Here is a 15,746-nt window from a genome sequence, read left to right as displayed (position 1 = left end):
TGATACCACGTTTGGCCACAAGAAATGTTTAGTAACTTGTTGAAATGTTAATGTTAGCATTTTGATGTCACATTGTGAAGCTACAGATTACCTTCGGTAGGTCTCACCAAATAGTAATAATTGGATTTTGGACATTTAGAGACAGATGAGGATTCGAAACCCACTTACCTGGTCGAATTGGAATTCTGTTGAAATTCAGCTTACAACTATACCACGTAAAGCTCTCATAAAATTATAACCAGAGAGACTCCTTTGTACACTCGTTACAATGTGAAGTTAAAGTTAAATGGGTCAACAGCTAGGTATTTACACAACATCTCACAACACTGTGGAGCGACAAGTGAGAGGTGACACCTAAGTTGACAGTTTTTATAAATTAGCTACGGTGAAGACTGGCACACAAATTATGTGTAACCAAGCAAGAAGTCTTGTATGGTTATGACCGCGCATGTCTACATAATGTACCTTAAGTACAAACTTATCGTATTGGTTACGTTAAAAATACCTTGTATAACGTATGAAGACACATACAAAAGTATTTGTTTCATGTCGTTTTTTTACTCAACTGTTGTAGTGAATGAGGTAAAACAGGAGTAAAAATCAAAACAGTTTATTTAGAACGTGCAACAAACAAAGTTTTTTTTCCACAAGAGCCTGTCGGTTGAATTAAAGACATTATATAAACCCTAAATACTTACAAACAAAAATGCGTAACTAATTCGTGGCATATAGAAAAGAGCAACATAAAAAAACATATAATTATTGTAACATAAGTCCTTGCCAAGACCCTTATGTTTTCCGTATATGTATTTTGGCAACAGAATTACTGTCGGACCTCTTCACAAACTGCTTATCGGTCTTTCATCAGGCGCCCCGTGAATCACGAGCTCGTTAATATTGTGAGACATATCGGAGAGTAATCCCTGTTTGAGAGTATATTAATCTCTTCTTATATTCATAAATAGGCTAAACTTAAGGTTTAACTTGGTGTGCATCTTCAAGTTTCTTATTTTGACTGATAAATTAACGTCACTTTTACGTGCGTTGTGCTTTTTATTTACAAACAGTGAAAATAAAAAGACACCAGCTAAGTAAGTTAGAAAATAACGTCACGTAGACTGCTGGGAGACATGCTGACCAAAATAGGCTTAGCTGTTTTATTTTCAGTACGGTAGTTTCTACATGTAATCACTATCGCTACATGGAATGAAAACTGGGATTACTTTCAGTCAGAAAAAGGTTTTAGATATAATGTGATATACTGGAAATATCAGTATTTATTTTAAAACTTTAGAATTATCAAGAACTATCCTGTTCGAGTGCTATAACTGGTGTAGTTATCTGGTCCTCATTTTGTGTGTAAGAAAACCCGAAATTTACCGACTTTGTGTTACACCGTTCGTGTAACGTTCTTATGTTTAGTAACTTGTAGAAATAGCTTTGTAATATCACTAAAGGTTACAAATGAGAGACAATATATGTGTAGCCTTAATCAGAGTGATCAGAAAATTTAAAAGTAGAGAAATATTTTTTAAAAGTGGCATTTTCTGTAGCACAGTGAATTTGTATTAATTGATATGTAACTATATCTGGTGAAGTTGACCATTTCGTGAATAGGTTTTACTTTATAGAGTAACTTTTAACATTAAAACCTCGATCAGGGGGTCGTGGACCTTGGGGAAAATAACAAGAAGTTGTCAGAATCTATATCGAATACATAAAATACGTAATGTTGTTAAGGTACGGCCCGGCATGGCCTAGCGCGTAAGGCGTGCGACTCGTAATCCGAGGGTCGCGGGTTCGCGCCCGCGTCGCGCTAAACATGCTCGCCCTCCCAGCCGTGGGGGCGTATAATGTGACGGTCAATCCCACTATTCGTTGGTAAAAGAGTAGCCCAAGAGTTGGCGGTGGGTGGTGATGACTAGCTGCCTTCCCTCTAGTCTTACACTGCTAAATTAGGGACGGTAGCACAGATAGCCCTCGAGTAGCTTTGTGCGAAATTCCCAAAACAAACAAACAATTGTTAAGGTACACTGTATATCTAGGTTCATTGTGTTTGGGCCTCAGTTCGGATGGGCAATCTCCTGAAGGGCTTTTTAATGACCTCAGGAACCCCTAATTTATATTGTATAAACAATCCCATACGTCTAAAGATACGTTATATACACGAGGGTTATCTTCTCTAGCCGTCCATAATAATACTAGAGGGAAGGAAGCTAGTCCTAAAGTAGACGTATATTGTGTCTCAAACACCAATATATTTGTAACTGTTCAAAACACTGAGATATCAGAGGTTTTTATGACATTTTGCATTTTCGGTAAAATGAATATTATTTCAAAAAATGTAGATTTTGATTGTAATAGCAATGTCTGGTTTTGTTTGCATTTCGCGAAAAACTGCACGAGAACTACCTACGCTAGTAATGTAAGACTAGAGGGAAGGCAGTTAGTCATCACCGCCCACCACCAACTCTTGGGCTACTCTTTTACCAACGAATAGTGGGATTAGTTGACACATATAACGCCCCAAAGGCTGAAAGGCCGAGAATGTTTGGTGCGACCGGAATTCAAACCCGTGACCCTCGGATTACGAGTCGAACGCCTTAACACACTTGGCCATGCCGGGCCTTACTGTAGATATTACTATACCACAAATAAATAACACTTTGTTAGACAAATAAACAATATTCGATAAATATATCTAATGTATCCTTCTTTATTAGTTAAGTTGAAGAGAACGATCATGGTGAAAACAAGTACGTTATAATTAGCTGATAAACCACACTGATCGTCTTGTTTAAAAAAGTTTTAAATTCGTATCATTAAAGTCTGTGTTGTTGTATTTATATATTACACTTTTTCTATACGCACAATCATAACTTCTGGAGTTGAAGGATCTCAGGTTTACCGTTAAACCACCATGGGGTTTCAAATGCGTGATTCTTGATGAAGAAAAGGCCATTTAATGTAAAAATATATCTCAGGACGGCTGGTATGCGTATTCACACTTTTACCAAAATAAAGCAGTGAACAACGTTTCGACCTTCTAAGGTTATATTCAGGTTAACTGACAGAGAGTTTGCAACTGACCGTTGTCTTAGTGACGAGAGTGTAAACGGGTACGGGATTGTAGTAGGCGCTGTATTTAGATGCTAGGTTATTAATTAGTGTAGGTATAACAATGTTTCTTTATATCGGTTTAATTTTGGTTTGAGTTGTTGTATAAGTAAGGCTTCTTTGATTTTGCGTTTGTTTATATTTGTTTCCCTAATTAGTATCTGAGTGTTTTCTATGGTTACGTTGTGCTTATTTGATTTGCTGTGTTTACAAAAGCGTGAAGGTGTTGTTTTCTTTTGTTTGTGTTCTTTGAATCTGGTTTACATTTTTCTGCTTCTTTCTCCAATATAGAAGTTGTGACAGTTGTTACATTGTATTTTATAAATAATGTTGAATTGTGTTAGGTTTCAAATCGCTGACTATGACCAAGGTAATCCGTTAATTAAACACAGTAAGAATATTATGTAGACATACTTTTAATTATTTTTATATTTTAACAAAAACTCTGATTTACGAAGTTCTCATTCTATGACCTTGGTTTGGATTCTCCGACACTGAAACCGAGGGTTGCGGGTTGGAATCCCGGTCGCACCAAACATGCTCGCCCTTTCAGCCGTGGGGGCGTTATAATGTGACGATCAATCTCACTATTCGTTGGTAAAAGAGTAGCCCAAGAGTTGGCGGTGGGTGGTAATGACTAGCTGTCTTCCCTCTAGCCTTACACTGCTAAATTAGGGACGACTAGCGCAGATAGCCCTCGAGTAACTTTGCGCGAAATTCAAAACAAACAACAAACAAACCGTCACTGAAAATGGTTTGCACGTTTTCATTATTATGTAACGGTCAATCCCATAATTCGCTGGTAAAACAGTGGCTCAAGAGTACAAGGTGGATGGTGTTAACTAGCCGTATTCCATCTAGTCAGTCCACTGCTAAATTAAAGGACAGCTAGCGCACATAGTCTTCTAATAGCTTTGCACAAACCAAACAATATTTTGCTATTTGTGTATCAAGGAAAAATATAGCATGTCTTTCTTATCCACTGTGAAAATAAACCATGTTACTAACGTGATAAAACTGCATATCCATATTGTATAATTATTAATGTATTTTAGCTCTTAGATCAGATATATGAAATTTTCCTTTCAGTAGTTATAAATAGAGCTGTTAATGATAATTTGATAAATTTAAATCAATTAGAAATAAAATACAATGTTGTTATATTACGATTATAGTGGATATTGTGTTAATAGTACACTATACTTGTTTGTAAAATATTGAAGGATTGTGATGTTAAGCCTAATACGTTTTAAAACAAATATCGAAGTAACTGGCAAAATCAACTTCAGATAATAGAAATCCTCATGTGGAACAGCGGTTAGTCCCGTGTTTTAGCGATATAAGTTAGCAGATTTACAGTGGTCTCACATGCGGACGAAAATCGGGCATGACCACACAAATAATTTGGTATTATGTAACCTCTGATGTAAATATCACACCAAACTTCCGAAAATTAACCAAAACGTATGTATATATACGAAATTCATAATACATAAAAGTGCGTTACGTATTAAATACTTAGTGATCAGTGTATGAGATTGTATTTTAAGTCATTTAGAGAAACAGTTTATATTTTTTATATGTTTATTGGATGTTCCGGTCCTGGTGTTTCTTTAGGGACACTGATTGGCTGGTTTTAAATGTAATTTATGGTAATTCTTAAGTTGACTTTTTATGTATACATAAATATACAGTAAATCTAAAGTCACAACAGAGAATCAAATCCAAACCTTCTTTTGAAATAAACAATACAGTCCTTGAAATCTCAGTAAATCATATCTAAAGTCACAACAGAGAATCAAATACAAACCTTCTTTTTAAATAAACAATACAGTCCTTGAAATCTCAGTAAATCATATCTAAAGTCACAACAGAGAATCAAATCCAAACCTTCTTTTGAAATAAACAATACAGTCCTTGAAATCTCAGTAAATCACAGGTCAACATTTGGGTCTCAACAACAACAGATTTGGGTTGGATTGGTTGGAATGAAGCAAAAAACTACATAAGGAGTCATCGGTGCTTTGTCCACCACGGGTATCGAAACCTGGTTTTGAGCGGTGTAAATCCGCAGAAATACTGCTGTGCCACTGGGAGACTGACTACCAATAGAAGTTTTAATGTATTCATCTTTAACACTAGTAAAACCTAAACTTCCATACATATTAAAAGTACTTTGATCATATGGTCACATCTGTACAAATATAACAGTAATGTCTCTTGAGTGTCCATGCAGGATTTAGATAGATTTTCATCAGAACTGACAAAGAGGTTCATTAGATCGATGTAGAGATAATACAAACTTTCACATTTTGTTTTCCAGTTTTTATGAACGTCGGTTTACAGTTTCATGTGGTGGAAACAACTTATCATGTCCCAAGATAACCTTTCATTAACAATGAATGTACATAACCTTCTGTCCATTGAACAGACAGGTACTCTAGCTGGTTTACAATATTCGTTTTGACCACCTTGTAGTTACTGAGTTACGTTTATTGTGTGTATATTGATGACGTACCTTTTATTAACAAATTATTCACTGTCTTAGATTCTAGTTCTCCGAACAAAATGTAAGCCTTACATTTCAAAATTCATCACACTGGACAATCTACCTTCTCACACATAAATGTTGTTCAGGGTACACGAGTTTCACCATCAAACATCATACAAACGTAACATTAGAACTTCATAATTCGTGACAGTCCTAACAGTTGAAACATCAGTGACGTCACTCCACTGAAACTGCCATTGAAGAAATACAATGACCATATCATAGGATAGGAAATATAAGTGTTTGACCTAGAAACGTTTATCTACGTGGTATTTGTTTAGTAAATTAGAAGCTAAACCTACTATTTTTTTTCTCTTTCGTTCGCAGAATTTCAAATTATTGTACAACGCTGAAAATCCTGACTACAGTATACTTTATAACGCTGTTCCTTTAGTAAGTAAGCTTTAAGTATAGAGTACGATTTTATAACTGGTTCTCTTATACTTGTTATAAGAAAATGCGTGATCGAGGGTCGTACAGTTTAACTACTGGTTAGTTTTGAATTTGGTTTAAAGCTACATGAGAGCTATCTGCGCTAATCTTCACCAATTGATCAGTGAAAGACGAGAGAAGAAGGCGGCTAGTTATCACTACCAACCACCAACTCTTTTATATCAACGAACAGTGAGATTAATCGTAATATTTAACGCCCCACAGCTTAAAAAGCGAGTACGTTTGATTAGACGAGGATTTGAACTCATGACTCACAAATTTTCAGTTAAGCGCCCTAACTACCTGGCTATGCCGAACCTTTTTCTCTGCCCAGAAACCCGGTTTCCAGCGGTCTAAGTCCGCAGACCATCCATCGCCACTTTTTGGGCTACTCGTTTACCAACAGGTAGTGTGATTGATCGTATTATTATAACATCCACACGATTGAAAGGGCGAGCATTTTTTTTGGGAGGGGAGAATTCGAAGCCACTATCATCAGATTGCGAGGTAAACGCCCCCTGTCCATGCTATGCTAAACGAGACAGCTGTTTACAGATTTTATCAGAAATAATAAGTAAACTTCTGATCTTGTTGTTGTTTTATATACACAGAGCTACTCAGTGGGTTATCTACACTGAGCCTCTCTACTTGTAACGTCGCCACCTGGAGGGAAAAATGAGAATAATTTAGTAAAACTGGGCCAGAAATTTTCCATGCAGGGTATACTTTATAGAGTCATATATGTTAAATAGCTGGAACTACATTTATATCTGCACTGTCTCGACCAACATTGACTCTTGAGACTACGAACGCTAAATTCCGGTTCGATTCCTCAAGATGAATAATATATGTATTTATAAAGTTTTGCTCTTAAATGTAAGATACAACTGGTTTGATTTGTTTTGAATTTCACGCAAAGTTTCTCGAGGGCTATCTGCGCTAGCAGTACCTAATGTTTAGCTGACAACTAGTCCTCAGCACTCACCGCCAACTCTTGGACTACCATAGATGAAAAGTAAAATTTGTACGCTTTCTTGTAACACACCTATAACACCAAAATACGTGCTTCGTGTAACAGGGATTCAAACCTGCAACCCTCGAATTACCAGTCGAGCGCCTTAACCACCTTGCCATGCTGGCTATAATATAATGGAATGATATTAAAATTGGCTGCGAAACTGATAGCTACACCTATAACACTCAGGAGAATATTACAGTAAATATTGATTCATTTGTTTCCAAGCTAACTTGTTTTGTTTTATCCACCAAAAAGCCCACATTAGCTTTAGAATTGCAACTATATTATTCTGAACAGACCTTTTGTTTACAGAACCAACCAGATTCTTTAGAATATATGTTGGAAGTTTTCCTCTCTAAAACAGTTTTAATAGATTATTTTATAGTAACGCAATAGAATTGAGATAAACTGTTTCTTGTTATCACCCCAATGCAATAGGCAGAGCCGAATCAAGCACTATTATTTATGGTGATTGTTTAAGTTAAACTAATATCACGTGACACTAAATGCCCTTTGATTGGGAATATTCATTAAATTTGTGCTGAAACGTTGGCATTGGATAATCAACAATAACCGTCTAATCACGTGATTCTTTTCAAAACTTGAGGTAGAAAGTGCTAATCTAGTTTACTTGGCCTAACCAATGCATATGTATCTGCACGTCTTGTAACCTTATAGTTTTGCTGCTCAAAGTCAGCCTTATTTAATCCTAACGTGAAAATAGTAAACACGGTACGGTTTTATTTTTAGGTTAAGCTATAGTAAAAATATAAGACCGGTAGTTCGAGTGATATTTTTGCGTAAACACGCGAAAAAATTTCGTTACATTTGAGCAGTTTTTACTGAATACCGTTGCATATGTTTATATTTACAGCAATGCAGTCTTAATTGTATGTTACAACAATCTGATAGTATGCCCGATTAGAAAAAAAAAACCCATTAACGAATTCTTTGTATTCATATTAAAAACAATATTAAATTTAATTAAACAGTAAGTATTAGTATTTAATCAAATTAAACCATGTAAGTAAAGGATTATCGTAGTACACTGACGAAGGTAAATAGTGGCTCAAGGCTTAGCACATTAACATATATTTATACACCCACGAAAAAATACATTAATCACCAAACAAAATATTACAAAAGTTATTCCAGTAAATAAAACACATATAGTACACACCTATGAGTTAGAACTTCAAACCAATGCCCGTTTGGGACAGCGATAAGTTCACGGAGTAAGAACGTTACAATCCAATGTACGACCTTCCGTAGCAAACACAACACATAACCATATTGGTGGATGAATAGCAAATATAAAGGCTTATAAAGCAAACATTCGGAGCTCGATTCTCCGCGATAGACTGAGAACAAATAGCGTATTCTATCGCGATACCCTAAATATAATTTGTAATAACACGATTTAATAAGTTCTTGTTATGGTTACATTTTAAGTTACATTACAAAGTAAAAACTTGATTTTTTTGTTTTTACGTTTTTGGCGCCAACAGAATTTCAATTCCTTACTTCTCGTACAACGGTAGGTTTACGGATTTACAACGTTAAAATCAGGGATTCGATTCCCTTCGGTGGGCTCAGCAGATAGCTCGATGTGGCTTTGCCATAAGAAACCGTGACACTCCTTACTTCTCTACAGGACCGGCATGGCAAAGAGCGTTAAGGCGTGCGACTCGTAATCTGAGGGTCGCGGGTTCGCATCCCCGTCGCGCCAAACATGCTCGCCCTCCCAGCCGTGGGGGCGTTATAAAGTGACGGTAAATCCCATTATTAGTTGGTAAAAGAGTAGCCCAAGAGTTAGCGGTGAGTGGTGATGACTAGCTGCCTTCCCTCTAGTCTTACACTGCTAAATTAGGGACAGTTATCACAGATAGTCCTTGTGTAGCTTTGTGCGAAATTCCAAAAAATAAACAAACAAACATACCTCTCTACAACTAAGGTAACTGTTGTTGAGACGCCAGGTCAAGGGGTGTTGATGACATGAGCTACCCAATCAGAGTTTGATCAACTCCATAAACGCCGAGAGGCCAAGATGCCAGTTTATAAAAGTCTGTTCTGATTATTCAACAAATCACGACTCAAATAAATTGTGAAGAGCACACTTTACTGATGTTTATGAATCAAAACAACAAAATTATCATAAGTTGCAGAATTTTTGGAAGAACATAAGAACGCTTACGTTTCACTTAAGAAGAACGTATTCCAACATATTTCAGGTTTCTTTACTAAGCAATTAATTTATCCAGGTCAGACAGCGGTGAGTTTACGGAGATATAACGCAAAAATTCGGGGTTCGATTCCTCACGGTAAGTACAGCAGATTTATCAGTCTTTCCTCTGAGTCAACCAAAGAATATTACAAACAGATGGCGCTGTTAACACTATATTGTTACATACTATTTTCTTACACAGTATTTTGTTAATACTATTTTGTTACACACTATTTTGTTAACAGTATTTTGTTAATAATATTTTGTTACACACTATTTTGTTAGACAGTATTTTGTTAATACTATTTTGTTACACACTATTTTGTTACACAGTATTTTGTTAATACTATTTCGTTACACAGTATTTTGTTAATACTATTTTTTACACACTATTTTGTTACACAGTATTTTGTTAATACTATTTTGTTAACACTATTTTGTTAATACTATTTTGTTACACACTATTTTGTTAACACTATTTTATTACACACTATTTTGTTACACAGTATTTTGTTAATATTATTTTGTTACACACTATTTTGTCACACACTATTTTGTTAACACTATTTTATTACACACTATTTTGTTACACAGTATTTTGTTAATACTATTTTGTTACACACTATTTTGTTAATACTATTTTGTTACACAGTATTTTGTTAATACTATTTTGTTACACACTATTTTGTCACACACTATTTTGTTAACAGTATTTTGTTAATACTATTTTGTTACACACTATTTTATTAATACTATTTTGTTACACAGTATTTTGTTAATAATATTTTGTTACACACTATTTTATTAATACTATTTTGTTACACAATATTTTGTTAATACTATTTTGTTACACACTATTTTATTAATACTATTTTGTTACACAGTATTTTGTTAATACTATTTTGTTACACACTATTTTGTTACACAGTATTTTGTTAACACTATTTTGTTAATACTATTTTGTTACACACTATTTTGTCACACACTATTTTATTAATACTATTTTGTTACACAGTATTTTGTTAATAATATTTTGTTACACACTATTTTGTTAATAATATTTTGTTACACACTATTTTGTTACACAGTATTTTGTTAATATTATTTTGTTACACACTATTTTCTTACATACTATTTTGTTACACACTATTTTGTTAATACTATTTTGTTACACAGTATTTTGTTAATACTATTTTGTTACACACTATTTTTTAATAATATTTTGTTACACAGTATTTTGTTAATACTATTTTCTTACATACTATTTTGTTAATACTTTTTTGTTACACAGTATCTTGTTAATACTAAATTGTTACACAGTATTTTGTTAATACTATTTTGTTACACACTATTTTGTTACATACTATTTTGTTACATACTATTTTGTTACACACTATTTTGTTACATACTATTTTGTTACATTCTATTTTGTTACACACTATTTTGTTAATACTATTTTGTTACACACTAATTTTTAATAATATTTTGTTGCACACTATTTTATTAATACTATTTTGTTACACAGTATTTTGTTAATACTATTTTGTTACACACTATTTTATTAATACTATTTTGTTACACAGTATTTTGTTAATACTATTTTGTTACACACTATTTTGTTACACAGTATTTTTTTAACACTATTTTGTTAATACTATTTTGTTACACACTATTTTGTCACACACTATTTTATTAATACTATTTTGTTACACAGTATTTTGTTAATAATATTTTGTTACACACTATTTTGTTAATAATATTTTGTTACACACTATTTTGTTAATAATATTTTGTTACACACTATTTTGTTACACAGTATTTTGTTAATATTATTTTGTTACACACTATTTTCTTACATACTATTTTGTTACACACTATTTTGTTAATACTATTTTGTTACACAGTATTTTGTTAATACTATTTTGTTACACACTATTTTTTAATAATATTTTGTTACACAGTATTTTGTTAATACTATTTTCTTACATACTATTTTGTTAATACTTTTTTGTTACACAGTATCTTGTTAATACTAAATTGTTACACAGTATTTTGTTAATACTATTTTGTTACACACTATTTTGTTACATACTATTTTGTTACATACTATTTTGTTACACACTATTTTGTTACATACTATTTTGTTAATACTATTTTGTTACACACTAATTTTTAATAATATTTTGTTGCACACTATTTTGCTGCTTTAATTTTCAAGATGCTTGTGGTCTTTTTATCAGTAAGGTAAAAATATTTAAAAGTTCAAATGTCCATGTTAACTGTTCAGTAAAGTTTTGTGTGCAAGAATTCTCCTATTTTTAAAAAAGAAACTGTTTTTAATAAACGCAGAATAAACCAGGAAGTTCCTGGTTTACGGTTTTTCCATTCAGCTATCACCATTAACCGTCAGTTTCCTTGTTTGTTTTATGTTTATAACGTGCTAAACACATAATCTTGTAAACATCATTCTGTATCACTCAGAACAACATGCCAGTTCAAAGTCTGTGAGTAAATACAAGCTTTCTTCAATCTAACTTGAATGTAACAATACGACCTACAAGTCTTAAGTATCGTGTTTAATAATTAATGATTCTCTACGAGTTTAATACATAATTCATTTATGACAACGTTAAAAGCCTGCTTCAGTTTTATTGTACATTACTAATATTTAGTCTGGCTTCTTAGTTAGCTCAATATAACTGAGTGATTTAGTTTGTTTCGGAAGTCTTCCATCTTTCGTTTACGGGTCAGTGTGGTTGTCATGAGTGCCTGCTTAAAGAATCCATCAAAGAGGTATATTATCTTTTTGTCATTGGTTGTAATGTTTCTGTTATCAGAGCACTAAAATCTTGAATTTTTCAGTTGAAAGCCTCTCAGACTATTGTTAATGTATCTAATTTGGCATGTTTATTTCATGTTCATGATGACGTCCATCGGTGAATCAGTGGCGGGCAGTCGTAATTACAAACCTAAGATCCAAGTTTCTGTTTCTCGCTTTTTACAGAATGCGGATTATCATCTTGAGCTTTGAGCTAAGAAACCGAGAACACATTCGTAATAATAAACGGTGTCAGGAGTGTGATAAATTAACAATCTGACAAATACATGAACTCTGTCAACGTTACTCCCGCACTAGATTTATGTTTATAGTATCTTCGTTATTCAATTCTTCAAGTTAGTGTCCACACCAACTGAACATGGTGGTGCCACTCTTCCAGATGTTTCAATACATCTTCAGTTAGTGTCCACACTAACTGAACATGGTGGTGCCACTCTTCCAAATGTTTCAATTCATCTTCAGTTAGTGTCCATACTAACTGAACATGGTGGTGCCACTCTTCCAAATGTTTCAATACATCTTCAGTTAGTGTCCATACTAACTGAACATGGTGGTGCCACTCTTCCAGATGTTTCAATACATCTTCGTAGTATTTTCTCTCCAGAACCAAAACAACATCTTGTTTTTGTCCTTACCTTCGGCAGAGCAAAGATAGCCTATTGTGTAGTATTGCTCTTAAAATTGTTTGGTTGTTTTTAAAACAAAACCAAGTTTGTTTATTTGCAGTGTCGAACCCCGAATTTTAGCGTTCTAAGTTCTTAAATTTCCCACTTTCCCATTGGGAGACTGCTTTGAAAGAAACAAAGAAATATAATGTTTTAACATTATTTCTGGGATAATCTCTCATCCACCAATCACCCATGTATCAAGCCCTCTTGAGAGTCACCAGGGAAATTATATTTGTAATGTAGTTGAACTATGATTCATCTATTAAACCGTGGGATGTTAAATGAATATAATAATTACATTTAATTAAAGTTTGTGTACATAGCACCAATTTGATATTAGATAAGACATTATTAATGTGTTAAGTAGCATATCACATCTAGAACCCTGGCCCTTCAAGTGATCATCCTGACACGCTGACCACTTGGCTACATCTGACCCTGAAAAAAACATATCCACGAAGTTAGTGGCGTAACGTGGTTAAGACATTTGAATGTCATATGAAATATTTACTACGCTACGTCACCTGCTAGCATAGCGGTAAGTCTACGGATTTACAATGCTAAGATCAATGGTTCGATTCCCCTCTGTGGTCTCAGCAGATAGCCCGATGTGGCTATGCTATAAGAAAACAGAAACACACGTACTACACGAACTGAAAAACGTGACCTAATAATCGTTTACAGTTGAAGAAGTTAGTGGTAATATAACGGACACTTTGTGGCCAAGCGTGGTTACCTTTCTGTCCGATACGAAACAGTCAAAACACTTCACCATTAATCAACACTGTTTTTAACTTCCTGTTTGTAATGAAGCAACTATATAGTAAATACGTTTCTGTTAAGGACTTGCGTGTCATGTTATATGAATCCATCTCGTCAGCGTATGAATACAATTATTTAAAGGATTTTAATGTATAAGAATGGTACTTAATAGGTTTAAAAATGTGTCACACACACAAAGGTAAAACAACTTTAGAACATAGAAATGCGCAAATATATGTGATAAAATTACATAAACTGCCCACGCTTGTTTTACGCCCTCCTTTTAATTTGCACATTTGAGATTCAAAATCCAAGGTCCGTAAAAATGTCACTTTAGACATATCTTTAGTGTAATACAAGTTACTGACCAAGACAGCTAATGGGAGAACTAAGAAACAAGTGCAAAAAAAAGGAAATTTCGTGACTTTAATTAAAAATGTTGGCCTAATGGTCTCAAAAGATAGGTCACCTTTTGTTCTTATAATTGAATCAAGGTCACAAAAATAATTGAAGGTTTTTCTTGGTCAAAACAAAATAAAATTCTTTTTTAGAAAATACGTGAACTTTTATTTGTGATAAAATACTTTTATTTGCGAGTTTTAGGTCCTTATACCAAAGTTTTCATCCAGCAACGACGGACCGAGAGGTATAAATTCGTTTATTTGTGGAACATCAGATATCTATTTTAAATCACTCGAAATTTTAAAGAGTCGAGGGTTTAATTCTTGTCACCGTACATTTTCACCATTTCAACCGTTGTGGAGTTACACTGTGTCAGTTAATCCCACTGTTTACTGATGAAGTGTAATACATGAGTTCTTTCTCTTATCTATTAGTGGCCCGGCATGGCCATTTGGGTTAAAGCGTTCGACTCGTCGTCTGATACTCGAGGGTTCGAATCCCAACCGCACCAAACATCCTTGCCCTTTCAGCTGTGGGGGCGTTTTACTGTGATCGTCAATCCCACTATTAGTTGGTAAAAGAGTAGCCCAATAATTGGCGGTGGGTAGTGATGACTAGGTTGGTAAAAGAGTAGCCCAATAATTGGCGGTGGGTAGTGATGACTAGCTGCCTTCCCTCTAGTCTTACACTGCTAATCTAGGGACGGCTAGCACAGATAGCCCTCGTGTAGCTTTGCGCGAAATCCCAAACAAATATTTGTTTTACTCACAAATATTCATGAGTGAATCTTTTATTTTATCAGAAACAGTTTGTTGAGAAGTCGCCCTGACCAATTTATTTTAAAAACAATAGATCTGATGTTTCGGTCTCTGGTAAGATTAAATTCAACCATTATCAAAACTATTAAAACAATATATTTTTATTATTGGTACTTAAGGGTTAGTTAGCCCTATTTCCACCAATATCCTTTCTGTATTTCAATTGGTTAATAAAGGTTAAATGAACAGGTGTTTATTTTCTGATAATAAGCACTCAATTTGTAACATTTTACTCAGAAATGTACCATATTAGGGGCGGTCTAGCGTGCTTGTGTAACATTACTAAATCTTACTACATTTCATTATACAAATATAAAGACAAGTGCACTTACTCTTTGAAGAAGAAGTGACGAGAACAGATGGGAAACAGCAAGCAGCAGAACCTATCTTGTTTTGAATATCTTCACTAACCTAGTTGTGTGAAGAAACAACTGAGCTGGCTGTATTTGAAGATAGGCGCATGCGTCTTGGACTCTGAGATTTGGCACTTTCTCAGGACCAACCTTGTTTGATGAAACGTCAATCGTGAAATTTAAGAGAAGGAATCGCGAAGCGTGTTTGTCTAAATCTAAAAACAGGAGACAATCGTCTTTATAACTATTAACATATTGTTAATAATATAGCTAAACATAGAGCAAGTTATCTTTCTAAATCAAAATAACAAGCTATTTCTAAATCTGGATCATGAATAACTTTTCTATATTTTCCGTATGTAAATAACGATCTCAAATAAACAAATTTTTATCAACTTGTTTGACAGCACAATGAAATGTGATTTTAAAATTCGTTATAAGTGTAATTAACTTCTTAACATTTGCTAACAGTTGTATGGTTTGTAATTTATCATACAAAACACGTGTTTGTGTATTATTATCACTAGCATGTGTTCAGTTTAAACAGGAGCAAGTGGTAAGG

The 15,746-nt window shown here is 34.0% G+C and overlaps 1 protein-coding gene across 1 annotated transcript in view; it reads right to left on the bottom strand.

Moving 5' to 3' along the window:
• LOC143246987 (hemocyte protein-glutamine gamma-glutamyltransferase-like) overlaps positions 1–15,311 on the bottom strand; it is a 53,248-nt gene extending 37,937 nt beyond the window's left edge. Inside the window, exon 1 of the mRNA XM_076494267.1 lies at positions 15,164–15,311. The gene's annotated coding sequence lies outside the window, so the exon portion shown is untranslated. The remainder of the gene's footprint in view (positions 1–15,163) is intronic.
• Between the last annotated feature and the right edge of the window lie 435 nt (positions 15,312–15,746).

The sequence above is a fragment of the Tachypleus tridentatus genome, chromosome 3 (genome assembly GCF_004210375.1).
Source record: "Tachypleus tridentatus isolate NWPU-2018 chromosome 3, ASM421037v1, whole genome shotgun sequence".
NCBI lineage: Eukaryota > Metazoa > Arthropoda > Merostomata > Xiphosura > Limulidae > Tachypleus > Tachypleus tridentatus.
This window is presented reverse-complemented; position numbering and strand designations above follow the sequence as displayed.